Here is a 25972-nt window from a genome sequence, read left to right as displayed (position 1 = left end):
ATGGTACTGTCTGCGGGTTGGACAGTCTCTGAGAATGTGATTAGGGCTACCACATTCCCAACACAGTATGCGTCCTTCAGAATCACGAGATTATCTCTTGTCTCTAGGTGGCCCCCTGTCATTTCTTCTGTCTTGTTTTCTATATGTGGGAGGAGTATCATCACTTGTGCCTTTAACCATTACCCACTTGATTCCATGTTGGTTGCCAGGGGGTGGGTAGCTTTCTTGAGCTTGATATACCATGGCAGGAGCGGCTTTCTTCTTTGGCTTAGTATCCTTTTCCATTTTTAGCATGGCTTTTTGGAAAGCTTTGACAATGTCCACCGCGTCGTTAAAAGAAGAAGAATGGATCTCGGGGCGTACCCTCAGAACCTCATCTCTGAGAGCGTATTGTAGGCCATCTACTAGGGCCTGAACCAACAGGGCGGCCTGCGTCTTGACGTGAGGACTGTATCCGAGATCCTCAAAATGCATGCTGAGTCTTGCAGCATATCTTTCCACAGATTCATCAGGGTCTTGTTGAACATCTTGTACAGACCCAGCTTGATCTGACAAGCGATTCTGAGCCCAGGCTTTTAACTGTTTCATGTATTCTAGGCCGGATTCATACGTACTAAGGGATCCTGCTTTTGTGGAATCCATGGCCTTTTGAAAGCTCTCCGTTTTCGGCTAAGTGAGCCTGGCATTCTGCAGCCAGAGTGGAACCAGCAGCAAGGGCAATTTTACGAGCCAATCCTCCAGCATGGCTCATACGGGTATTTGCAGGGTTGACTATGGCCCCCACCCGATGTGTAAGGATGTCACCATAGCCTATTGACAGAGTGACAGGGCGTCCTGATGGGTCTACTAGATTCCGGGAGCGGCAGGGGTCCCAGACTTCTGAGGGGCTGGGGGGTGGTGCTCTTTCAGCAGTTGCTTGGAGCAAGGGCCGGAGTATGGGTAATGAATGTGGGGTGGAGGATGCCATAGGAGACGTATGGGGTAAAGGGGGGGGGGGGCGCTGGAGTATCTTGAGCCCATCCCTCATCTGGCTCCGTATCGTCTTGAGTAACAGTATGTTGGCGGAGGGAGAGCAGTCTGGCCTGAAATTCTGGGGAGTTGAGGAGGATATCCCCAGGGTTATGGGCGACCCCCATGGGGAACAGAGGGAGCGCCTCAGCATCGTGGACTGGAGCAGAGGGTATCACATTAGTTTCAGATGGGTGCTCTGGGACTGCGGGCTTTTCCACCCGTGCTGGCGGCTGGTAATAAGCACCGGACGGATCTAGTAGTGGATATAGGCCGGATTGGGGCTTCCCGGGCCTCCCACAACAAGTAAAAGGTCTAGTAAGATGGCCGTTGGAGGGAGGAGTTGGAGTGGGGGTGGGATTGTTCTTGAGGGCAGGCTGGGCATCGTGCCATGGGCGGCCCGCCCCACAGATACAGCAGAACTTCTCCCAGGGCGGGTTCTGCTCTCAGCACAGACGACACGTCCATCCTTCCGATGATTTGGCGTCGGCACCATTATAGGGTGGTGGCTGAGGGCTCGGTGTAGTGACAGGCATCAACGGGGTTACGGCCAATTTAGGGTCACATAACAAATCACATTCTGCAGCTTTCATGTATCCGAACAAAGGCTCGGCATTCTCTGTTCCCCCCTGCACCATCTACTCTAAGATGTGTCTGAGCCTGGTGCAGGTGTCCTTCATCACTCAACTTCCCTTATTTTGTATAACGCATTCCTTCTACACTGAAGGCTGAAGTCTGCCCGTACTGGGTAGTCTTATCATTTAATACAGATTCCTAACATTCTTAACAGCCTCCTTGCTTTCCCGTGACTTTAGTAGCTGGATAACTCCCACAGCACCATCCGGCAACTTGCCAGGTCTTTCAGATTTAAACATACGCAACATTTTCTTATAGAATGCAATGATCTGTCGCGACTCAGATCACTGATGCAGTCCACAGGTCGCCACCGGGCAGTGTAGAGCACACCTCAATACACTGGTGAGATAGAGAGACACCTCAATCTATCTCCTTTCCTAACCTTGAATGGCGACTTTACAGTGCGACTCACCACGGCACCCTGATTACAGGTCACCACCCGTCAGTGTAGAGCACTCCTCAATACACTGGTGAGATAGAGAGACACCTCAATCTATCTCCTTTCCTAACCTTGACTTTACAGCAGTCTCTGTGGTAGACGAAGAGCACTCCTCAATTCGTCACAGATTCTTTCTTCCTTACACTACAATCTAGGGATGGCTTGGAATCGACTATCAGTAACGGGAGGCAGCTATCTAAGAAAAGTACAGTGACCGGGGGAGGAGGAGGTGGTGTGCACACGAGCACGCGCAGGCATGCGACGTCACTCGGTCTCACAGTTGCTGGTTCGGGACGTGGCGCGGGACGCCTGAGGTCTCACCACTCGACCGGTCACCCACCCAGATCCAAACTGATAATCCCACAGGAACCGCTGCGGCTGACACACAGGCAAGTGAAACATATAAAATATATCTCAACTTATCGTGTTCAATGGAGGTTGATCAGGCCTCAAATTCAGCCGCCGCGGTCACCACCAGGGAAGTCAGCAATACGGGTCCGAGAGGGCGGCGTACCGCTAGCCACGCCCCACGTTGGGCGCCATTTGTCGGGGTCGTAGCGACATTCCACTCGTCCTCCAGTCACTCCAAATTAAGGCTATGAGCATGGGTCAACCATTCAAAGAATGAGTCAGACAACAAGCTGGTTCAAACTCAGAGCATGCTCAGAAGGCTACTGGCAAGCCACGATCTCAGCAATGTTCTGCCTTTATTTCCGCATGCACAAACTTAAATACACTACATAATGGGGAAGGGAAATGGAGTGTTCGGGGCGGGGTAAGCCATAAATGGAGTGTTCGGGGCGGGGTAAGCCATATATGTCTAGTATCCGGCCACTCCTGATTGGTCCACGTCTCCTTAACTCAGTCTCTGGGCAGACAACCGTCAGTTGATGATTCGGTTTCATTTCTCTGAAACAGGTGCTGGCTGATACCGGCGCCATCTTAGCATAAGTTTCGATCTAACACGTAGCAAGGAAAGCTTATTGTTCTGAGACACAAAATGATGGTTAGTACATAAACAAAGCGTATAAAAGTATAAAAGTAGAGAAAATATATATTCTTTCTTACCCTGACAAATCCACTATACCAAGACCAATACCACCACATACAAGAGATAAATACCGCCACACCATGACCAGACCACATATTGACCAAATACCACATACAGGCAATTAATACAGTCACACCATGACCAGACCACATATTACCTCCACATAGTGACTGAATAATACTGTCACACCATGACCAGAGCATGTATTACCACCACATAGTGACCAAATAATACCACATACTGTACAAGGAACAAATACCTCCACACCATGACCAGATCATATATTACCACCTCAGTGACCGAATAATACAATACTGATCATTAATAAAAAACACAATACTAATAACATTAATATTACCACTGGTGACATAATACACAGGAGCTCTGTATATAGTGTCGGTGTACAGGTAATACAGTGATCACCAGAGACATTACAGCATATACAGAGTACCTATATATGCTGTAATACAGAAATATACAGGTAATACAGTGACCACCTCCATACAGAATTATGGGCCTCATGTAATGCTGCTCCATACAGTATATTGGCCCAATGTAATGCTGCTCCATACAGTATATTTTCCCCATATGATGCTGCTCTATACAGTATATTGGCCCCATGTAATGCTGCCCCATACTGTATATTGGTGCCATATGATGCTGCTCCATACAGTGTATTGGCCCCATATGATGCTGCTCCATACAGTATATTGGCCCCATGTCATGCTGCTCCATACAGTATATTGGCCCCATGTCATGCTGCTCCATACAGTATATTGGCCCCATGTCATGCTGATCCAAACAGTATATTGGCCCCATGTAATGCTTCTCCATACAGTATATTGGCCCCATGTAATGCTGCTCCATACAGTATATTGGCCCCATGTAATGCTGCTCCATACAGTATATTGGCCCCATGTAATGCTGCTCAATACAGTATATTGGCCCCATGTCATGCTGCTCCATACAGTGTATTGGCCCCCATGATGCTGCTCCATACATTGTATCGGCCCCCATGATGCTGCTCCATACAGTTTGTGGGCCCCCATGATGCTGCTCCATACAGTATGTGGGCCCCCATGATGCTGTTCCATACAGTATACTGGCCCACATGATGCTGCTCCATACAGTATATGGGCCTCCATGATGCTGCTCCATTCAGTATATGGGCCCCATGATGCTGCTCTATACAATATATTGGTCCACCATGATGCTGCTCCATACAGTATTTGGCCCCCATGATGCTGCTCCATTCAATATATGGGCCCCCATGATGCTGCTCCTTACATTATATGGGCCCCCATGATGCTGGTCCATACAGTATATGGGCCCCCATGATGCTGCTCCATACAGTATATGGGCCTCCATGATGCTGCTCCATACAGTATATGGGCCTCCATGCTGCTGCTTCATACAGTATATGGGCCCACATGATGCTGGTCCATACAGTATATGGGCCCCCATGCTGCTGCTTCATACAGTATATGGGCCTCCATGATGCTGCTCCATACATTATATGGGCCCACATGATGCTGCTCCATACAGTATATGGGCCCCCATGATGCTGCATACATAAAAAAAATCAAATACCTCTCCCGTTCCCTGCAGGTTTGGTGTACTCAGCACGTCGTCTTCTGACTCTGCAGTGCTCAGAGCAGAGTGCGGTAGTGACGTCACCTCGCCCTCTGCCCTGAGATGTCAGAATCAGAAGACGCTAACATCACTGGAGCTGCAGGGAACGAGGAGGAGAGGTAAGTATTTGAGGAGGAGAGGTGGGGGCGGGGGCGGGGCCCTCCCTCGGGGGCGGGGCCCTCCCTCCCGAAGGGGGCGCTCCCCCTCTCCGAAGGGGGGCTCTCCCTCCCCCGACTCATAGGCCCAGTAGTGTGCCGGTGTCCCTCAACCCCGGGGCCCCAACACTTACTTGGGTGCGCCGAGTGGCGGTGACGCCGGCCATGGTCATCACGGCGGGTCAGGTCTGCATGCGCGTTCTCCTGCCTCCCCCACTTTTAAAAGGCCCATGTCCTTACAAAAAAAGTTTTTTTTCCCCCTCCTTCTGTGGGGCCCACCGGGCATTTCACCGGCATCCCGCCAGGCCAGTCCGACCCTGTCCTTATTTTTCAAGTCCAAACAGTTATTTAATACTTTTAACTCCTTCCTCTGCCCACCACTGCCCCCTCCAACCACCTCATCTCTGCCGAGGACTTTGCCACACACTTCAAAAATAAGTTAGACCAAACAAGGCAAGTTTTTTTGTCGACCACCACCACCCCTTTGTATATCAGACTCATGCCCTTCCCACATAACCTCCCTCTCCAACATCACTGAAGGAGAGCTTACTCGCCTCCTCTCCAAATCACACCTCACCACTTGTACAGTGGACCCTATCCCATCCCACCTCCTCCCCAACCTCACCACCATACTTATCACATCCCTAACCCATCTCAACAACCCATCACTAACTTCTGGTGCCTTCCCTTCTGCTTTCAAACATGTCACAACCACGCCTATCCTCAAAAAGCCATCCCTCGACTCGTCTGCTTTGTCAAGCTATCGTCCCATATCGCTGTTCCCATTTGCTTCCAAACCCCTTGAGTAGCATGTCTGATGCTCCCCCAGGGCCGTGGGGTACTTGGCAGCCGGGCCTATGGATGCCGGTGGGGGATGTCACGATGGCTGGCCCGGTCCATGACCCAGGGCGGTCAATAAAGAAGGGAATTATATACAGGGGATTATAAGAGTTCGTGATGCCACCTGTGGATTGCAGCTGAAGGGAGCCGCTGCTGCGAAGCAGTCCTCTGGAGCCGGTGTTACGGCAGCAGGGATGGTGTGGCTCTCCACAGGTAGAGCAAGCTCCAGGGCAGTGTGGGGGTAGATGGTGGATGCTGGTGAGAGACAGCAGGACGGTCCCGGAGGAAAGACTGACACTCACACTGGGGTAAGCTTCAGTACCTTTACTGGTGATGGTGCAGGCACGGTCCAGGGTGCTCCGGATGAACGGCGCACTTTTGGACTCTCCCCAGTGAGCGGGTATAGGGCCTCCTGATCCGTGACTTTGTTCCTAAGCTTCTGACCTGACTGGAGCTAGGCCTAGCGTGGTTACTGTCTCTCTCTGTCCTTTGCTCCTGCTGACCTGGTGGTAGGGCCTTCTCCTGGAGATCACTCTCCCTGGTCGCTGGGGCCTCCGTGACTCCTAGCCCTGGTACTGTAGTCAGCATTTGGGAAACCTGGGACCTGTAGTCCTCCATGGATTCTGGTGGTCCCTACTGGGTATAAAGGGACCCCGTAGGCGTGGACCCGGTGTCCGGTATATATCTCGGGATGAGCCTGGTATGCTCCTCTGCCCCCTTGCTACTTCTTCATTTTCCTCTCGCCTTCGGCCACACTCAGGGCCCTCACTAGGCCTTTACTCGTGCTGTAGGCCTTGGCTCGCCTAAGCACAGCAGCAGCGTGCCGCCTCTTTGTTGCTCTCTGAGCGGCAGCACGCTCTCTCTCTCACTGAGAGACTAACTGGACTGCCTGGCTCCACCTTCCCCATATATATCTGTCCCTAACGGGCTCCCTCTGCTGGTGTGAGGTGGAAGGGTGGAGGTGTGTGAATGTAGTGAGGGCCTCTTGTGGAGAAGTCCATCCATGCACCCTTCTGGGTTCTGTGGCACCAGTGCATAGCAGGGCGCCACATGTCCTTCCTCCTACCTGTCATCTAACTTTTTCTTTGACAACCTACAATCTTGTTTCTGTCCCCATCATTCCACTGAAACTGCCCTGACCAATATTACTAATGACCTACTTACAGCCAAAGCTAACAGTCAATTCTCTATACTCCTCCTTCTAGACCTGTCCTCCACCTTTGACACAGTTGACCACTGCCCCTCCTACTACAGATCCTCTCTTCCTTTGGCATCAAAGACCTTGCCCTATCCTGGATCTCCTCATACCTTTGCAACCGCACATTCAGCGTCTCCCACTCCCACACTACCTCTTCTTCCCGCCCTTTCTCTGTTGGAGTCCCTCAAGGCTCTGTCCTAGGACCCCTACTCTTCTCCATCTATACCCTTTGCGTGGGACAACTCAAAGTCCCATGGCTTACAGTATCACCTATACGCTGATGACACTCAGATCTACCTCTGTTTCCAAGACATCACCTATCTGCTGTCCAGAAATTCAGAGTGTCTATCAGCCATATCCTCCTTCTTCTCCTCTTGCTTCCTCAAGCTCAATGTGGACAAAACTGAACTCATCATCTTTCCTACATCTCATGTATCTTCCCTGCCTGACCTATCTATCACAATAAGAGATTACCGGAGGCGCTCCTGTGGATAATGATAGGTGCAGTCGAAACATTCCAAAAGGGTCGCAGGTGACAGCTCAAAAGCACATAGGTACAAGTTATAAAATTTTATTTTGGATTAAAAACCACTCAAGGGATGAGTGGTTAGCATTAGTGTTGAGCAAACATGCTCGACACTGCTCGGTACTCGCCCGAGCATCACGCTACTCAGGATGTTCGGCGAGCACCGAGCATTTCCGGGTTACTTGGGCGGGAGCTCGGGTCTCCGCCCTGCATGTTTGGCGCTCTTTACAGAGCCAATGAACATGAAGGGATTGCCAGCCAGTCACTATAATGCCGCAGCCATGTTGTTTGTGGGCATTACAGTGATTGGCTGGCCGCACAGCGTCACCTCGAGTATTTAAAACCGGGCGCCGCAATCTTGGAAACAGTCGCTCCGGATCAGACAGTGTAGGGACAGCGCTGCTGATTTAGGGAGAGATATATCCTGCAAAATAGTTAGTGTAGGGTCTGTAAAGGCTGCCAGATCAAACAAACAGTCCTTCTCAGGACTAATATCCATCCCAGGTATATCAGGCAGGCAGGCAGGCAGGTTGTATAGGAGACGCAGTGGTTATACCAGCAAACGCTGCATTACAGTCCTGTGTGCTGCTCCTGTTGCTGAAATTGCAAGACTTTAGTGTTGAGCCACCCCCGTAGTGTTCGAGTTCGGTTCGGTTCGTCGAACACCCGTGTGTTCGCCGAACTGTTCGTCGAACTGTTCGTCGAACACCTTCGAACACCGTTAAAACCAATGGCAGGCAAACAAAAACACATAGAAACACATAGAAAACACCTTCAAAGGTGTCCAAAAGCTGACAAACTGCTCAGAAGACATAACTAACACATGGAAAAGTGACAAGTACATATAGTCATGCGAAAAGAAAAGAGGTGGAGGAGTAAAAGGAGGGGGAGACACAGATATAGGCATGTCATGCCCTTCTAAAATCCAAAAAGTGAGAAGCCGACACGGCCAGTCCGCTCCTGCCCGTGCCACCTCCGTGTCGCCGGGTTTGTGCCAGAGCCGCGGTGAACCCTGATGGCCAGCCCCCCTCTCCCAATACTGGTGCCTGTCCGCTGGTGGGTCGAGCGAGCCCCCCTGTGGTGGAGGCAGCTCTAAGCTTTTTAATTTAAATTGTCTCTCTAATTTGAATGAATACACTTTAAATCCATTTACAAGGATCTATTGGAGGGCAAGTCTCATGCCAGCAGCCACGTAATTCCAGCTCCAGTAGCGTCCACTAAAGCTGCTGCAGTTAAAAAGCTTTTATAAGGATCGAGCTCGGCTGTCCACCGCAAGGCATCCTACTGCCAGTCCCAGCCCCTATGCCTTGGGGTGCCTCCTGATGCTCTTCACTAAGTATCCCATGGTCCCGAAGCATTTCCTTTGAAAAAATTAAGTGTCTAAACTACAGGTGGTGCAGCTTGCTTAACAGCCGGGATAAACCGCTGACTAGCAGACACTGCTACTAGGCACAAAGTATTTCCTGGGCTAGATGCAGTTAAAAATTTGTAATTAGATACTCTCGTTGGATGCTGAGAAAGCATTCCATAGAGTCTCCTGGCACGCCATATATGATTCTCTTAAAAAGCTTGGGGTAGGGGTCTAGGGGACCCTTTTATAGCCAAAATCACGGCCCTGTATCACAATACGTCACCTAGGCTGAAGATAAATGGAACTGTAGCACCCTGAGGGCTCGGTTGCTACAGACGTATTGCACCTCACCCAGAGGTGTGATATCTCACTCTCAGGTAAGGATGGAGTGTGGATCAGGACCCGACACCTGCATGCATTACACCACATTGCCGTGGGGCAGGGCGACCAATATGCCCCTGAGATGGGCACGACAGTCCCTGTCCCTGGCTGGAGTGGGGGGAGGGAACACTGAGGAAGGGGAACCCTGTAGTGCAGGAGCAGGGAGGAAGCAGTTCCTGGGTGCATTGAGAACGGAGTATAAAAGGTGGGCACCATCTTAGTTCAGTGCAGAGAAGTCTGAGCAGAAGTGGCAGGGAGCAGGGGCTCTGCATGAGCTCTGCTCCGGAGGCGGGCCTAGTAACAGAGGCCCAGGCCTGGAAGAGGGAGAAGGAAGGAAGAGGAGCGGAGAAGGCTCCAGGAACGAGGAATGAAGGGATCCCAGGGGTGAGGACGGGCGAGTCGCCACCGCACGCCCGAATCCACTTGCGTGGAGGGGTCAGGCCAAAGGGGGAGACCGGTCCCCGAACTAGTGGAGGCAGGAAACGACCCTCAGCTAGAAACCGGAGGCTCTGACATTTTATGTGGCGCAGCCCCTCGCTACACCCGCTAGGAAAGCACCACATAGGGTCAGGGAAACTGGCGCCAAGTTTACCAAGAGGAGGCCCGAGGCAGCCGGACAGAAGTGTTGGTAAGAAAGGCCAGACAAAGGACACACAAAGGGGGTCCTGTGAAGTGCTCCAAAGTTATCTGGGAGTTGTCTGAGCCCCTCACCTGGTGAGCACAGTACGACGTGGGCAGCCGTTACCTGCAGAAGTGGTCTGGATAATTAGAACTGTGAGTAAAGGCCCTGGACTGCATCACTGACTCCGTGTCGTTACTGCTGCTGCCCTGCACCATCACCCCCATCCTCTGCATACACTGCCCTGAGGCTATACTCCTCCCATGGGGAGTTATGCTACGCTCTGCTGCACCCACAACACCAGCCTCAGCGGTCTGCCCTGTAGCGGCGGTTCACTCTGACCGCAATCCACGGGTGGCGTAGTCGGACATTTAAACATCAAAACCACATAAATAGTTCCGCCACTGGTTTGACCGCCCTGAGCCACGGAACCGGGTCGCCGCCACGAAGACTACAACCACCAGCATCCACCAAAAAGGATCCGGCTCCGGGTGTCCCAAGGCCCAGGGGGTGCGTCAGAACATTTTCATCACCTTTCACAATCACCAATGGGACAAGGCAGGGATGTCCTCTGTCCCCTCTCTTATACATCCTAGTGACGGAGCACCTGCTCTCATCAATTCGCCATAACCCCAATATTAGGTGGATTGAGGTGGGAGGCACCGAGTACAAGTGCTCTCTATTTGCTGATGATGTCCTAGTATATATCACTCAATCACATATATCCATCCATGCTGTTATGGCTGAAATAGATCACTTTGTTACATGGTAAAATTTTAAAATCAATGCAGCGAAGTCTGAGGCCCTCGATGTCTCCCTCCCCAAATCCATATAGGATTCCATCCAGTCCAACTTTCCCTTTGCCTGGCACTCACAGGGTATCAAATACTTAGGAATTCCTATTCATAGAGACCTCTCCCATCTATGTTATCTTAATTTTGGGCCCTTTATTGAACAATTCCATACAGACCACGGTTGGCAAGTTAGAACTGTAAGATTCACTACGTGAACCACTGGTGTTTTGTGGAAAAGCACATGTACACTGCGTTCCAAATTATTATGCAAAAAGTGGTTAGGAGTGATAAGGGAAGAATATGTTTGCTTGTCAGTTAAACTCATTGATGGTGATGTGTGTCAGGGCTCTTTATATCACTGTAAGCAATTGCAGACACCTGTGCTAATTAGTTTGGCAGGTGTGTCCAATGAAAGGCAAGACTACTTAAGAAGGCTCTCTCACATTATTAAGCAGCCTACATTTTCTGCCAAAATGGGAAAGAAAAAGGATGTGTCGGCTGCTGAGAAGCAACAAATTGTGGAGTGTTTAGGTCAAGGCATGACTACAATCAACATTGTGCGATGATCAGGATGAAGTGTCTTGGCAATCAAGAAGTATGTAGCTGATTCACAGTACACACGTGTGCGTGCTGATAAGGGCAAATTGAGGACTCTTTCCTACAGGCAATTACGTCAGGTTGAAAGAGCAGCGGCAAAAAAGCCTTGTCATAGCAGCAGACAAGTTTTTGAAGCTGCTTGTGCCTCCAACGTCCCCCGAACAACAAGATGCAGGGTCCTTCAGAGGTTTGCAGCTGTGCATACGCCATCCTGTCGACCTCCTCTATCCACTTCACACAAGCAGAAACGGCTCCAGTGGGCCAAACATTACATGAAGACTGATTTCAAAACTGTTTTGTTCACGGATGAGTGCCGTGCAGCGCTCGATGGTCCAGATGGATGGAGTGGAGGATGGCTGGTTGATGGACACCCCACGCAAACACGGCTACAGCGCCAACAAGGAGGAGGTGGAGTAATGTTTTGGGCTGGAATCATGGGGAGAGAGATTGTCGGCCCCTTTAGGGTCCCTGAAGGCGCTAAAGATGAACTCCATAATGTATGTGGATTTTCTCAAACAGCACTTCCTGCCATGGTTCAAGAAGAAGAACCGTGTATTTCACAGCAAGATCATTTTTCTGCATGATAATGCACCATCTCATGCTGCACATAAAACATCTGCATCTCTGGCTGATATGGGCATAAAAGGGGACAAACTTATGGTGTGACCCCCATGCTCCCCTGACCTGTACCCCATTCAGAACCTTTGGAGCATCATTAAAAGGAGTGTCTATGATGGCGGGAGGCAGTTCACATCTAAGCAACAGCTCTGGGAGGGTATTCTGTCCTCATGCAAAACAATTGAAGCAGAAACCATCCAAAACCTGACAAATTCAATGGACGAGAGAGTTCAGAAGCTCCTTTCGAACAAGGGGTCCTATGTGAAAATGTAACATCACCTAGAATAAAGTTTTGAGTTGAAAACTGTTTGATTTCAGTTTCTAACAACCTGCTAATGCTTATAATTTCAAAAATGACCATTTTTTTGGTCTTTATTAAAATGAAAAGGTTGATCGAAAAGTTTGGGGGATCTAAGAGTGTGGCAACCCAGTAGTCATGATTACTTCGAATTCTGACAATATGAGGGTCATGCTGCAGGTAGTGCAGCAAGAAGGCACTTATGTGTCTTGCGCATCTCGGAGCCCCAAAATTATTTTCCGGGCTAGATGCAGCTAAAAATTATTATTAATTTTAAATCTGGTGAAGCTTTAGTATAGATGGCCTAATAGGATCAGTGCTGCACACTGCTACAAAGCCCAAATTATTTTCCAGTCAAGATACAGATAAACATGATTAGTAATTTGAAAGCTTAAAACGGTTGGTAGGGTGATTTTAACCAATCATCAAGCTTTTACTCTCCCCAGGATGACACAGGGGTAGAAAAGTCGTTTCGGATCCATGATTTGTTCATCTTTATGAACGTGAGTCTGTCTACATTATCAGTGGAGAGCCGCGTGCGCTTATCTGTCAGCACACCACCAGCAGCGCTGAACACACGTTCAGACAGAACGCTGGCTGCGGGGCATGACAAGATCTCCAAGGCGTAAGTGGCTAGCTCCGGCCATTTATCCAGATTGGAAGCCCAAAAAGAGCAAGGGTCCAGTGACACAGTCGTGGCTTCAATGTTTACTTGGAGATACTCCTGTACCATCGTCTCTAGGCGTTGACTATGTGTCAGACTTCTTGTCTCCTGTGGCCTTGCAAAGGATGGGCTAAAAAAGTGGTGAAATGATTCCGCAAAATTGATGTTACCAGCAGATACTGTGGTTCTGTTACGGTTTGAGTGCTGAACACTTGACGGTCCCACGGTTGGCAAGTTGGAACTGTGAGATTCACTACGTGCACCACTGGTATTTTGTGGAAAAGCACATGTAAGATTCTGCAACAGTCTCTGCTGATACTCCTGCATGCGTGCATCCCTTTCTATGGCAGGAATAATTTCTGCAAATTTACTTTTGTACCGGGGATCTAACAGTGTGGCAACCCAGTAGTCAGGATTATTTCTAATTCTCACAATTCGAGGGTCATGTTGCAGGTAGTGCAGCAAGAAGGCACTCATGTGTGTTGCGCATCCAGGAGCACCAAGTCCCTGTTGTGTTGGTGGCGAGGTAACAATCATGCTTCCTTCCTCTGTCCTCTCCCCCCAACCTCGCACAACAGAAATGTGATCAAGGTCTCCCTCATCTGATGAGTCTTCCATCAGTTCGTCCTCCACTTCTTCCTGGGTTCCTGCACCTTCCTCACTAGTTTGGCTGCTACCATGCGCCCTGGTAAAACCATCTCCCCCACCCTCACATGCCTGCCGCCTTGGTGCTGCCGACCGTCTGGACCTTGCAGATGTTAGCCCTTCCGCATACAACTCCTCCTCCTCTACTTCCTCCACCTCCTCTTGTGCCACCACCTGACTCCGAATTCTGTTTAACATGTGCTCCAGCATGTAAATCACCAGAATAGTCATGCTGATAATGGCATCGTCAGCACTAAACATCTTCGTCGCCATTTCAAAACTGTGCAGAAGGGTGCATAGGTCCCTGATCTGAGACCACTCCTCCAGCGTGATTTGCCGCACCTCTGAATCTCGTTGGCCCAGGCTATACGTCAGAACGTATTGCACCAGGGCTTGTCGGTGCTGCCACAGTCGCTGCAACATGTGCAGAGTTGAATTCCACCGGGTAGGCACATCGCATTTTAGCCGGTGAAGTGGCAGGCCCAACGACTTCTGTAGAGATGTAAGTCACTGAGCTGCGGGATGCGAACGGCGGAAGTGAGCACACAGCGACCGTGCCCTCTGCAGAAGGCCATCTAGTCTGGGATAGTGGGCTAAAAATTGCTGGACAACCAGGTTCAACACGTGAGCCATACAAGGCACGTGTGTGACATTGCCCCGGCGAAGGGCCGCACCCAGGTTTGCAGCATTGTCGCACACGGCCTTCCCTGGTTTCAGGTCCAGTGGAGACAACCATTCATGAAATTGGTTCTCCAGAGCTGACCACAACTCCTCAGCTGTGTGACTCACATTTCCCAGACATTTCAATGTAAAAACCGCCTGATGACGTTGAGCCCTACTGCCAGCATAGTAAGGAGGTGTGCAGGATTCCTTCTGCGCAGTTAGAAAGCTTGTGGCATGACCAGACAGGCTTTGGGTGCAGGTGGAAGACCGAGAGGAGGTTGAGGAGGCAGAAGCAGTGGAGGAACTTTGAGATAAAGAGGATTGACGCACAACTCGTGGGGACGGCAAGACTTGGACAGCAGCCCCTTGTCCTGCTGTCACCATAGTTACCCAGTGCCCAGTCAGCGACATGTAACGCCCCTGTCCATGCCTACTCGTCCAAGTGTCTGTGGTGAAATGCACCCTGTCACACACAGAGTTTCTCAAAGAAGCGGTGATGTTGTGTGCGACATGCTGGTGGAGCGCAGGCACACCTTTCTTTGAGAAGTAGTGCCGACTGGGCATCTGGTACTGGGGCACTGCGACGGACATAAGGTCTCGAAAATCCTCTGTGTCCACCAGGCGGAAAGGCAGCATTTCTGTAGCCAAGAGCTTGCAGATGGTGAAATTCAACCTCTTAGCTTTCTCATGGCTAGGAGGAAATGGTCTTTTACTTGTCCACATCTGAGGGACCGAGGGCTGGCTATTGTGCTTAGACGGGGTTGATAAGGGTGTCCCCGGCAAACTGCCGGTCTGTGAGGAAGATGCAGGCGGACATGTTAGGTTGCCTTGATCCAAAGGTGGTGCTATCGATGTCGGACAGCGCTCAACACCAGCTGGTGTTACCACCTCCAAAGAAAATGATGACCTGCCAATCACGCTGGCTGTTGCGGGTAAAGAGGTGGCAGGTCTGCGCCCCAAAACAGGTGTGACTGCTGTCCCCCCAGTCACAGAGGATGAAGAGGCCGCGGATGCACAAGATATGGCAGACGGTGGTTGGCCCGGCCAGCTAGGCCGCATTGTAGCACACTGAGCTTCCCACTGCAACTTATGCTTCATGTCCATGTGCCGGTTCATGCATGAAGTACTCAAACTATGTATTTTTTGGCCTCTACTTAGCTTTTGCTGACAAATGTTACAGATAACACGAGTTGGGTCATCTTTATCAATCTGAAAAAATGCCCAGGCTATGCAAGGCTTAGCACCCATGCGACCTGAAGAGCCACCACGACTTGTGGTGAGAGGCAGAGTTGTGTTTGAGGATGCAGTTGTTGACGTGCTTCCAGTACTACATCTCTGTCCAGGAAGGCGCAACCTGACCTCGTCGTCACTAGCATCTTCCTCCACCTCCTCTGATGACCTCATCTCTTGGCTGACTGTGGGTTGACAGTAAGTGGGATCTCCAACCTCATCATCATCACCCTGTGCGTTATCACACCCGTCGTCCTCAGAGCCAACCTGTTCCTGCCCTGACAAAAAACTAAAGTTGTCGCTCCAATCAGGTATTTGAGTCTTATCATCGTCTTCCTCATTGTCTCCACCAACAGGAGTTACAGTTTGGGAATGAGGGTCTACATTATGGTCAGAACCTTCTGCGTCTGGTCCTGGATCCGACTCATAAAGATTCTGGGCATCAGTGCAGATCATTTCCTCGTCTGGATTCACAGAAGCGCTGGAGTCGACCTCTGATTCCCAGGCTATAGTATGAGTAAACAGCTCTGCAGACTCAACCATCTGTTCTACCTCATACTCAGATGGGCAGCTGGAGATTTGGGAGCTGTGAGGAAGCAAGTGCGATTGGGGTGACACCTTTGAGGACTGGAGTATTTGTGATGTTGAAGTTGATGTGGAGGAGAGCCCACTTAAAGGAGCACTTGATATCCGTTGAAGCACCTGCTGTTTTTGTGCCTCATCTGGAATTTGTAGCGATTGGCGTGGCCGTAAGAAAGGGATCTTATCACATTGTCCGCTAAAAGAAGTAGACATTTTAGTTTGGCTGGAAGATGGTCTTTCTTCTGCAGATGTTACTGTTGCTTTAACACCTACCCCACGGACACAACCTTTTTTCCCCTTCCCAACACGCCTATTCCCCTTTCCACCAGCAGCAGGCCTTTTTCCACTCATTTTGAAGGTTAACTAATTCACAACTCTGGAGTTGTTTGCACAAAAAATCAATGGATGGTAACCGAGCAGAGCTGAGTGGCCAAACTGTGGTATTAGGCCAAAACTATTGGCTGGGTTAGATGCAGAAAAAAATTATATTCAATTTGCAACCTGATGGAGGTCAGTATAGATGGACTAATACAACAAGTCCCACACACAGCTAGAAGCCCAAATATTTTTTCAGAGGTACTGTAGATGCAGATAAAAATTATTTTTAATTTGCAACCTGATGGAGGTCAGTATAGATGGACTAATAGAGAAAGTCCGACACACTGCTAGAAGGCCAAATATTTTTTCAGAGCTAGATGCAGAAAAAAATTATATTCAGTTTTCAACCTGATGGAGGTCTGTATAGATGGATTAATAGAACAAGACCCACACACAGCTAGAAGCCCAATATTTTTTCAGAGGTAGATGACGCGCCCCCTGGGCCATATTCTTTAGGGGAATACCCGGAGCCGGATCAGATGGGGGTTGTAGTCTTCCGAGTGGCTGTGACCCGGTCCGTGCCCAGGGTGTCAAGCTCAGAGTATGTGGCAGTCCTACAGATGTTACAAAGTTCGTTATGTCGACTACGCCACCCGTTGGATTGCGGTCACTACGGCCGCCGCTGCAGCAGGGTCCGCTGAGGCTGATGGTGTTGGTGCAGCTTTAGATAGTATAACCCCCAACGGGAGGGGTATGGCCTCAGGGGGTCAGGTGCAGAGGATGGGGGTTGTGGTGGTGCAGCGTAGATGGTAATTAAAGACAGAGTCGGGTTGTGCAGTTCAGGGTGTTTACTTACTGCAGATATTCCGGTCACTCCGGCCTTCAGTGACCACCCGAGCCGTGCTGCGTCCACCAGGTCCTGGATTCAGCCAACCCCCAAGCAAGTCCGGAGCGTGTCCCTGAGCCCTCCTTCTTGTCCTTTCTTCTGGCCGTCCCCACCAGGGATCCACCTAGGTCCAGCTCCCTCGGGCCTTCTGTTGGGAGACCCTTGGCCTTGGGTTCCCTGACCCTACACGTGGTTTGCCTTCAGGGTGGATGTGGTGGGTGGCCGTGGCAGATCCTGCCCACGGCCTCCGGTCTCTGGCTGAGGTATGCTTTAGCCCCCACCAGTTTGGGATCCGGTACCCTATTGCCAACTCTTCACCCTGGGGTTGTACTTGGGTTCTCAGAGTTCCTTTCTGTCTCCCCCTCTGGGTCTTTCTTTCTGTTCTCCTCTCTCTCTCTGGGCCTTGGAGCTGCTCTTCTCCTCTGCTCTCTTCAGGTTACACCCTGACAGACTGACCCTGATCTTAGATGGTGCCCACCTTAAATACTCCCTCTATGTGTGAGCTCAGGTGACCAGCACCCAATGAGCTCCTATCTTTACCCAGGCTGCTCCCCCTATCTGCCCCTACACTACTGGGATGTACCACCCCCCTCCCACTCCAGCCAGGAACAGACTCGGTCGTACCTGCACATTTCTAAGTGGGAGTACCGTTGGTCTGCTCCTCGGAAATGGGATGTGTGTAGTGCATGCAGCTTTCTGAGCTCAGTTCCACACTCCATCCTTACCCGGGAGTGGAATACCACACCTCTGGGTTGAGGTGCAATACCCCTGTAGCAGCCGAATCCTCAGGGTGCTACATTCCCCCCTGGTAAATCACAGCACGTCCTCGGGCTGTAAGATATAAAACAACACCAAAACATACAATTTTTGCATAAACAACATAATAAAACATATAAAACAACATATATTAGCAGCATCCTAAAACTTTTCATATAAAACTTTCTCGTAGACTTCTCTTGCTTCTAGCTCCTCCTCCGGACACTGTGCAACGTGTGCCCGGGAAAAGTGCAACAGTTTCTCTAGAAAAATGGTTTTCCTATAAAAACCGGTAGGGGGCGCTTTAGGAAGCGCAACTATTTACAAGGGGATATGGCCGCTCTCAGTCCTCGGCCAGGTATTAGGAAAGGGATGACCGCTCTCAGTCCTCGGTCAGTGGAATTAAGGGAAATACGGGTAACAGTTCAATTTGCTGGTCCCAACGGGGACTATAATAGCAACAACAGTTCACTGTGCCCCGACGGGCAACTATATACAGCTTGTACTCTGCTGTACTCAACGACGACGTCCTCCTGCTCTTTCTTTGTGGTTACCTTTAGCTTCAGACCCGTCCGGGTCCTCTTGCTCCTCCTTACACCGCAGCTCCTCCTCCGTCAGGCGATGCACATGGAGAGCGTAGGGTCCTTTGGCACACTTGTGCCGGGTGAAGGTGACCTCGTCCCCTATATACAGGTCACGTCCTCTGTGTCCCTCCGGTAGGTGGGACTCAACGTCTCTTCTTGTCACGAAGACGTCGCCTGGGGTGCGGTGATCTCGGATGAAGCCCCACCCGTGCTGCATATTAAACTTGATCACAGTCCCGGTGGAAGGGGGACCATGGGCTGCACGGGGACTCCTCCTGGCCCGGCTCTTCTGCTCCGCGCTCTTTATTTGGGCTTGTTGTTCTCGGACCCGCCTCTCTCTCCGCTCCCTCTCAAAGACCTCGAGCTGTTGCCGGCAGCACTCTGCACGCTCCGCTGCGGCTGCCCGAGTCTCCTGAGTGAACCCCATGAGGTCTTCTCCGGTGGGGTCCCACTCAAACTGTGCCTCCTCTAGCGGGGGCGAGGTCCTTTTTACGGGCTTTGGAACCGGAATCAGGGGTTCATCTAGGGGTCTCTCTTTCCGGAGTCGGGGATGGTGAAACTCCGGTGGCCATATAAAGGGCTGCCCATCCGGGCACGTATGTTGGGCGAACAAATCTTCTCCCAGATGCGGCACTCTTGGTTTTATGGGCGCGGTGGTGGTGGCGCCCGGGTTGCCCAGGCCTTGCAGCCAGGCCTGGGGCACCTGGAAAGTGAAGGGCACCGTAAGGACGGCGGCGCCCTGGGCTACTTGGCCCTGCGACCAGGCCGGTGGCTCCGCGGAGGTAGGGGGCGCTGTTGGTATTGCGGCGCCCGGGGGTACTAGGCCTTGCGACCAGGCTGGTGGTACTTCCTGCTTGGTCACGCTCGGGGTCGAGGCGTGTGACGTCACAGGGGTCGTGGCTGCGGCTTCCGGTTGAGGCCTAGTCTGTGGCGGTAACGTTGCGGTTACGGGCACGGCAGGGGGTACTTCGGGCTCTGCGACGGGGAGCTGGGGCAGGTACGCGGTTTCCCGGTTTGGGGTAGAGACGTCCCCTTTACCTGCCTCCTTTCGCTCGGCTCCCTTCTCGGCGCCGTCTCCGGCCTTCAGTCCTCCTGCGCCATCCTCAGAGGCGGTCTGTCTCCTCGTCTCGGGTGGCGTGCTCCGCTGACGAATTCTTGTCTGCTGGACCATCTCATGGCTCCATTCTGCTAACGTCTCTCGCTGCACCCGGGCCATCCTCCATGCGAGGCCCTCCAGCGCGGTCTGTGCACACTCCCGATCTCGGGGGAGCTGTGCCAGGACCTCCACTAAGCCTAGTGGGGTCGTTGCTTCTAGCAGGCTCCTGACCAACGGGTCGGTGCTGCTCTGCTCTCCTTCCGTTGTCTCCAGCAGGCTCCTGGCCAGCGGGCCGGTGCTGCTCTGCTCTTCTCCCATCTCCGGGTAAGCTTCTTCTGGACTCAGCTCTAGGCTTCTTGTCTCCGGGTGCGCTCTCTCCAGACTGCTCCAGGCGACACCCATCTTTGCTCTCTTCTTCTCAGTCCTCCCACTTCGAGGGCGGTCCCGGGGCCACTTGGTGATTGTCAGCTCCAGGGGCAGTTCTTTCACGCTGACAGACACCTCTAGCATCACAGTCTCCGTTGGTGGGGGCGGTTTCCACTTTTGGCGCCATTTTCGGTCCTGGCCCACGATGGGAGGCGGCCTCTTGCCATCCTCTGGCACGCCCATAATGGCGTCCGCTCTTCCAAGGCGGGAAACCTTTGGAAATGGCGGGAATCGTCTCCCAGTGGCGGGAAACTCTGCAGATGGCGGGAAAAAGCTGTTAATGGCGGACAACCGGCGGGAATCGATCTGTGATGGAGTCCGATGGCGGGGACCCTCCGGAACCGGCAGGAGACTTCTTTTTGAGGTAAACTTGTTCTTTTCTTCAGGCACGCAGTACCCGGGTGTTGCGGGCACGTAATCCTGCCGACTACGCCAAAGTTGACGCGCCCCCTGGGCCATATTCTTTAGGGGAATACCCGGAGCCGGATCAGATGGGGGTTGTAGTCTTCCGAGTGGCTGTGACCCGGTCCGTGCCCAGGGTGTCAAGCTCAGAGTATGTGGCAGTCCTACAGATGTTACAAAGTTCGTTATGTCGACTACGCCACCCGTTGGATTGCGGTCACTACGGCCGCCGCTGCAGCAGGGTCCGCTGAGGCTGATGGTGTTGGTGCAGCTTTAGATAGTATAACCCCCAACGGGAGGGGTATGGCCTCAGGGGGTCAGGTGCAGAGGATGGGGGTTGTGGTGGTGCAGCGTAGATGGTAATTAAAGACAGAGTCGGGTTGTGCAGTTCAGGGTGTTTACTTACTGCAGATATTCCGGTCACTCCGGCCTTCAGTGACCACCCGAGCCGTGCTGCGTCCACCAGGTCCTGGATTCAGCCAACCCCCAAGCAAGTCCGGAGCGTGTCCCTGAGCCCTCCTTCTTGTCCTTTCTTCTGGCCGTCCCCACCAGGGATCCACCTAGGTCCAGCTCCCTCGGGCCTTCTGTTGGGAGACCCTTGGCCTTGGGTTCCCTGACCCTACACGTGGTTTGCCTTCAGGGTGGATGTGGTGGGTGGCCGTGGCAGATCCTGCCCACGGCCTCCGGTCTCTGGCTGAGGTATGCTTTAGCCCCCACCAGTTTGGGATCCGGTACCCTATTGCCAACTCTTCACCCTGGGGTTGTACTTGGGTTCTCAGAGTTCCTTTCTGTCTCCCCCTCTGGGTCTTTCTTTCTGTTCTCCTCTCTCTCTCTGGGCCTTGGAGCTGCTCTTCTCCTCTGCTCTCTTCAGGTTACACCCTGACAGACTGACCCTGATCTTAGATGGTGCCCACCTTAAATACTCCCTCTATGTGTGAGCTCAGGTGACCAGCACCCAATGAGCTCCTATCTTTACCCAGGCTGCTCCCCCTATCTGCCCCTACACTACTGGGATGTACCACCCCCCTCCCACTCCAGCCAGGAACAGACTCGGTCGTACCTGCACATTTCTAAGTGGGAGTACCGTTGGTCTGCTCCTCGGAAATGGGATGTGTGTAGTGCATGCAGCTTTCTGAGCTCAGTTCCACACTCCATCCTTACCCGGGAGTGGAATACCACACCTCTGGGTTGAGGTGCAATACCCCTGTAGCAGCCGAATCCTCAGGGTGCTACATTCCCCCCTGGTAAATCACAGCACGTCCTCGGGCTGTAAGATATAAAACAACACCAAAACATACAATTTTTGCATAAACAACATAATAAAACATATAAAACAACATATATTAGCAGCATCCTAAAACTTTTCATATAAAACTTTCTCGTAGACTTCTCTTGCTTCTAGCTCCTCCTCCGGACACTGTGCAACGTGTGCCCGGGAAAAGTGCAACAGTTTCTCTAGAAAAATGGTTTTCCTATAAAAACCGGTAGGGGGCGCTTTAGGAAGCGCAACTATTTACAAGGGGATATGGCCGCTCTCAGTCCTCGGCCAGGTATTAGGAAAGGGATGACCGCTCTCAGTCCTCGGTCAGTGGAATTAAGGGAAATACGGGTAACAGTTCAATTTGCTGGTCCCAACGGGGACTATAATAGCAACAACAGTTCACTGTGCCCCGACGGGCAACTATATACAGCTTGTACTCTGCTGTACTCAACGACGACGTCCTCCTGCTCTTTCTTTGTGGTTACCTTTAGCTTCAGACCCGTCCGGGTCCTCTTGCTCCTCCTTACACCGCAGCTCCTCCTCCGTCAGGCGATGCACATGGAGAGCGTAGGGTCCTTTGGCACACTTGTGCCGGGTGAAGGTGACCTCGTCCCCTATATACAGGTCACGTCCTCTGTGTCCCTCCGGTAGGTGGGACTCAACATCTCTTCTTGTCACGAAGACGTCGCCTGGGGTGCGGTGATCTCGGATGAAGCCCCACCCGTGCTGCATATTAAACTTGATCACAGTCCCGGTGGAAGGGGGACCATGGGCTGCACGGGGACTCCTCCTGGCCCGGCTCTTCTGCTCCGCGCTCTTTATTTGGGCTTGTTGTTCTCGGACCCGCCTCTCTCTCCGCTCCCTCTCAAAGACCTCGAGCTGTTGCCGGCAGCACTCTGCACGCTCCGCTGCGGCTGCCCGAGTCTCCTGAGTGAACCCCATGAGGTCTTCTCCGGTGGGGTCCCACTCAAACTGTGCCTCCTCTAGCGGGGGCGAGGTCCTTTTTACGGGCTTTGGAACCGGAATCAGGGGTTCATCTAGGGGTCTCTCTTTCCGGAGTCGGGGATGGTGAAACTCCGGTGGCCATATAAAGGGCTGCCCATCCGGGCACGTATGTTGGGCGAACAAATCTTCTCCCAGATGCGGCACTCTTGGTTTTATGGGCGCGGTGGTGGTGGCGCCCGGGTTGCCCAGGCCTTGCAGCCAGGCCTGGGGCACCTGGAAAGTGAAGGGCACCGTAAGGACGGCGGCGCCCTGGGCTACTTGGCCCTGCGACCAGGCCGGTGGCTCCGCGGAGGTAGGGGGCGCTGTTGGTATTGCGGCGCCCGGGGGTACTAGGCCTTGCGACCAGGCTGGTGGTACTTCCTGCTTGGTCACGCTCGGGGTCGAGGCGTGTGACGTCACAGGGGTCGCGGCTGCGGCTTCCGGTTGAGGCCTAGTCTGTGGCGGTAACGTTGCGGTTACGGGCACGGCAGGGGGTACTTCGGGCTCTGCGACGGGGAGCTGGGGCAGGTACGCGGTTTCCCGGTTTGGGGTAGAGACGTCCCCTTTACCTGCCTCCTTTCGTTCGGCTCCCTTCTCGGCGCCGTCTCCGGCCTTCAGTCCTCCTGCGCCATCCTCAGAGGCGGTCTGTCTCCTCGTCTCGGGTGGCGTGCTCCGCTGACGAATTCTTGTCTGCTGGACCATCTCACGGCTCCATTCTGCTAACGTCTCTCGCTGCACCCGGGCCATCCTCCATGCGAGGCCCTCCAGCGCGGTCTGTGCACACTCCCGATCTCGGGGGAGCTGTGCCAGGACCTCCACTAAGCCTAGTGGGGTCGTTGCTTCTAGCAGGCTCCTGACCAACGGGTCGGTGCTGCTCTGCTCTCCTTCCGTTGTCTCCAGCAGGCTCCTGGCCAGCGGGCCGGTGCTGCTCTGCTCTTCTCCCATCTCCGGGTAAGCTTCTTCTGGACTCAGCTCTAGGCTTCTTGTCTCCGGGTGCGCTCTCTCCAGACTGCTCCAGGCGACACCCATCTTTGCTCTCTTCTTCTCAGTCCTCCCACTTCGAGGGCGGTCCCGGGGCCACTTGGTGATTGTCAGCTCCAGGGGCAGTTCTTTCACGCTGACAGACACCTCTAGCATCACAGTCTCCGTTGGTGGGGGCGGTTTCCACTTTTGGCGCCATTTTTGGTCCTGGCCCACGATGGGAGGCGGCCTCTTGCCATCCTCTGGCACGCCCATAATGGCGTCCGCTCTTCCAAGGCGGGAAACCTTTGGAAATGGCGGGAATCGTCTCCCAGTGGCGGGAAACTCTGCAGATGGCGGGAAAAAGCTGTTAATGGCGGACAACCGGCGGGAATCGATCTGTGATGGAGTCCGATGGCGGGGACCCTCCGGAACCGGCAGGAGACTTCTTTTTGAGGTAAACTTGTTCTTTTCTTCAGGCACGCAGTACCCGGGTGTTGCGGGCACGTAATCCTGCCGACTACGCCAAAGTTGACGCGCCCCCTGGGCCATATTCTTTAGGGGAATACCCGGAGCCGGATCAGATGGGGGTTGTAGTCTTCCGAGTGGCTGTGACCCGGTCCGTGCCCAGGGTGTCAAGCTCAGAGTATGTGGCAGTCCTACAGATGTTACAAAGTTCGTTATGTCGACTACGCCACCCGTTGGATTGCGGTCACTACGGCCGCCGCTGCAGCAGGGTCCGCTGAGGCTGATGGTGTTGGTGCAGCTTTAGATAGTATAACCCCCAACGGGAGGGGTATGGCCTCAGGGGGTCAGGTGCAGAGGATGGGGGTTGTGGTGGTGCAGCGTAGATGGTAATTAAAGACAGAGTCGGGTTGTGCAGTTCAGGGTGTTTACTTACTGCAGATATTCCGGTCACTCCGGCCTTCAGTGACCACCCGAGCCGTGCTGCGTCCACCAGGTCCTGGATTCAGCCAACCCCCAAGCAAGTCCGGAGCGTGTCCCTGAGCCCTCCTTCTTGTCCTTTCTTCTGGCCGTCCCCACCAGGGATCCACCTAGGTCCAGCTCCCTCGGGCCTTCTGTTGGGAGACCCTTGGCCTTGGGTTCCCTGACCCTACACGTGGTTTGCCTTCAGGGTGGATGTGGTGGGTGGCCGTGGCAGATCCTGCCCACGGCCTCCGGTCTCTGGCTGAGGTATGCTTTAGCCCCCACCAGTTTGGGATCCGGTACCCTATTGCCAACTCTTCACCCTGGGGTTGTACTTGGGTTCTCAGAGTTCCTTTCTGTCTCCCCCTCTGGGTCTTTCTTTCTGTTCTCCTCTCTCTCTCTGGGCCTTGGAGCTGCTCTTCTCCTCTGCTCTCTTCAGGTTACACCCTGACAGACTGACCCTGATCTTAGATGGTGCCCACCTTAAATACTCCCTCTATGTGTGAGCTCAGGTGACCAGCACCCAATGAGCTCCTATCTTTACCCAGGCTGCTCCCCCTATCTGCCCCTACACTACTGGGATGTACCACCCCCCTCCCACTCCAGCCAGGAACAGACTCGGTCGTACCTGCACATTTCTAAGTGGGAGTACCGTTGGTCTGCTCCTCGGAAATGGGATGTGTGTAGTGCATGCAGCTTTCTGAGCTCAGTTCCACACTCCATCCTTACCCGGGAGTGGAATACCACACCTCTGGGTTGAGGTGCAATACCCCTGTAGCAGCCGAATCCTCAGGGTGCTACATAGATGCAGAAAAAAATATATTCAGTTTGCAACCTGATGGAGGTCAGTATAGATGGACTAATACAACAAGTCCCACACACAGCTAGAAGCCCAAATATTTTTTCAGAGGTACTGTAGATGCAGATAAAAATTATTTTTAATTTGCAACCTGATGGAGGTCAGTATAGATGGACTAATAGAGAAAGTCCGACACACTGCTAGAAGGCCAAATATTTTTTCAGAGCTAGATGCAGAAAAAAATTATATTCAGTTTGCAACCTGATGGAGGTCTGTATAGATGGATTAATAGAACAAGACCCACACACAGCTAGAAGCCCAATATTTTTTCAGAGGTAGATGCAGAAAAAAATATATTCGGTTTGCAACCTGATGGAGGTCAGTATAGATGGACTAATACAACAAGTCCCACACACAGCTAGAAGCCCAATATTTTTTCAGAGGTAGATGCAGAAAAAAATATATTCAGTTTGCAACCTGATGGAGGTCAGTATAGATGGACTAATACAACAAGTCCCACACACAGCTAGAAGCCCAAATATTTTTTCAGAGGTACTGTAGATGCAGATAAAAATTATTTTTAATTTGCAACCTGATGGAGGTCAGTATAGATGGACTAATAGAGAAAGTCCCACACACTGCTAGA

This window comes from Phyllobates terribilis, unplaced genomic scaffold (genome assembly GCF_046119375.1).
Source record: "Phyllobates terribilis strain yellow unplaced genomic scaffold, ASM4611937v1 Scaffold_61__1_contigs__length_8056638, whole genome shotgun sequence".
Taxonomy (NCBI): domain Eukaryota; kingdom Metazoa; phylum Chordata; class Amphibia; order Anura; family Dendrobatidae; genus Phyllobates; species Phyllobates terribilis.
The sequence above is the reverse complement of the archived record's forward strand: the minus strand, read 5'-3'. Positions refer to the sequence as shown.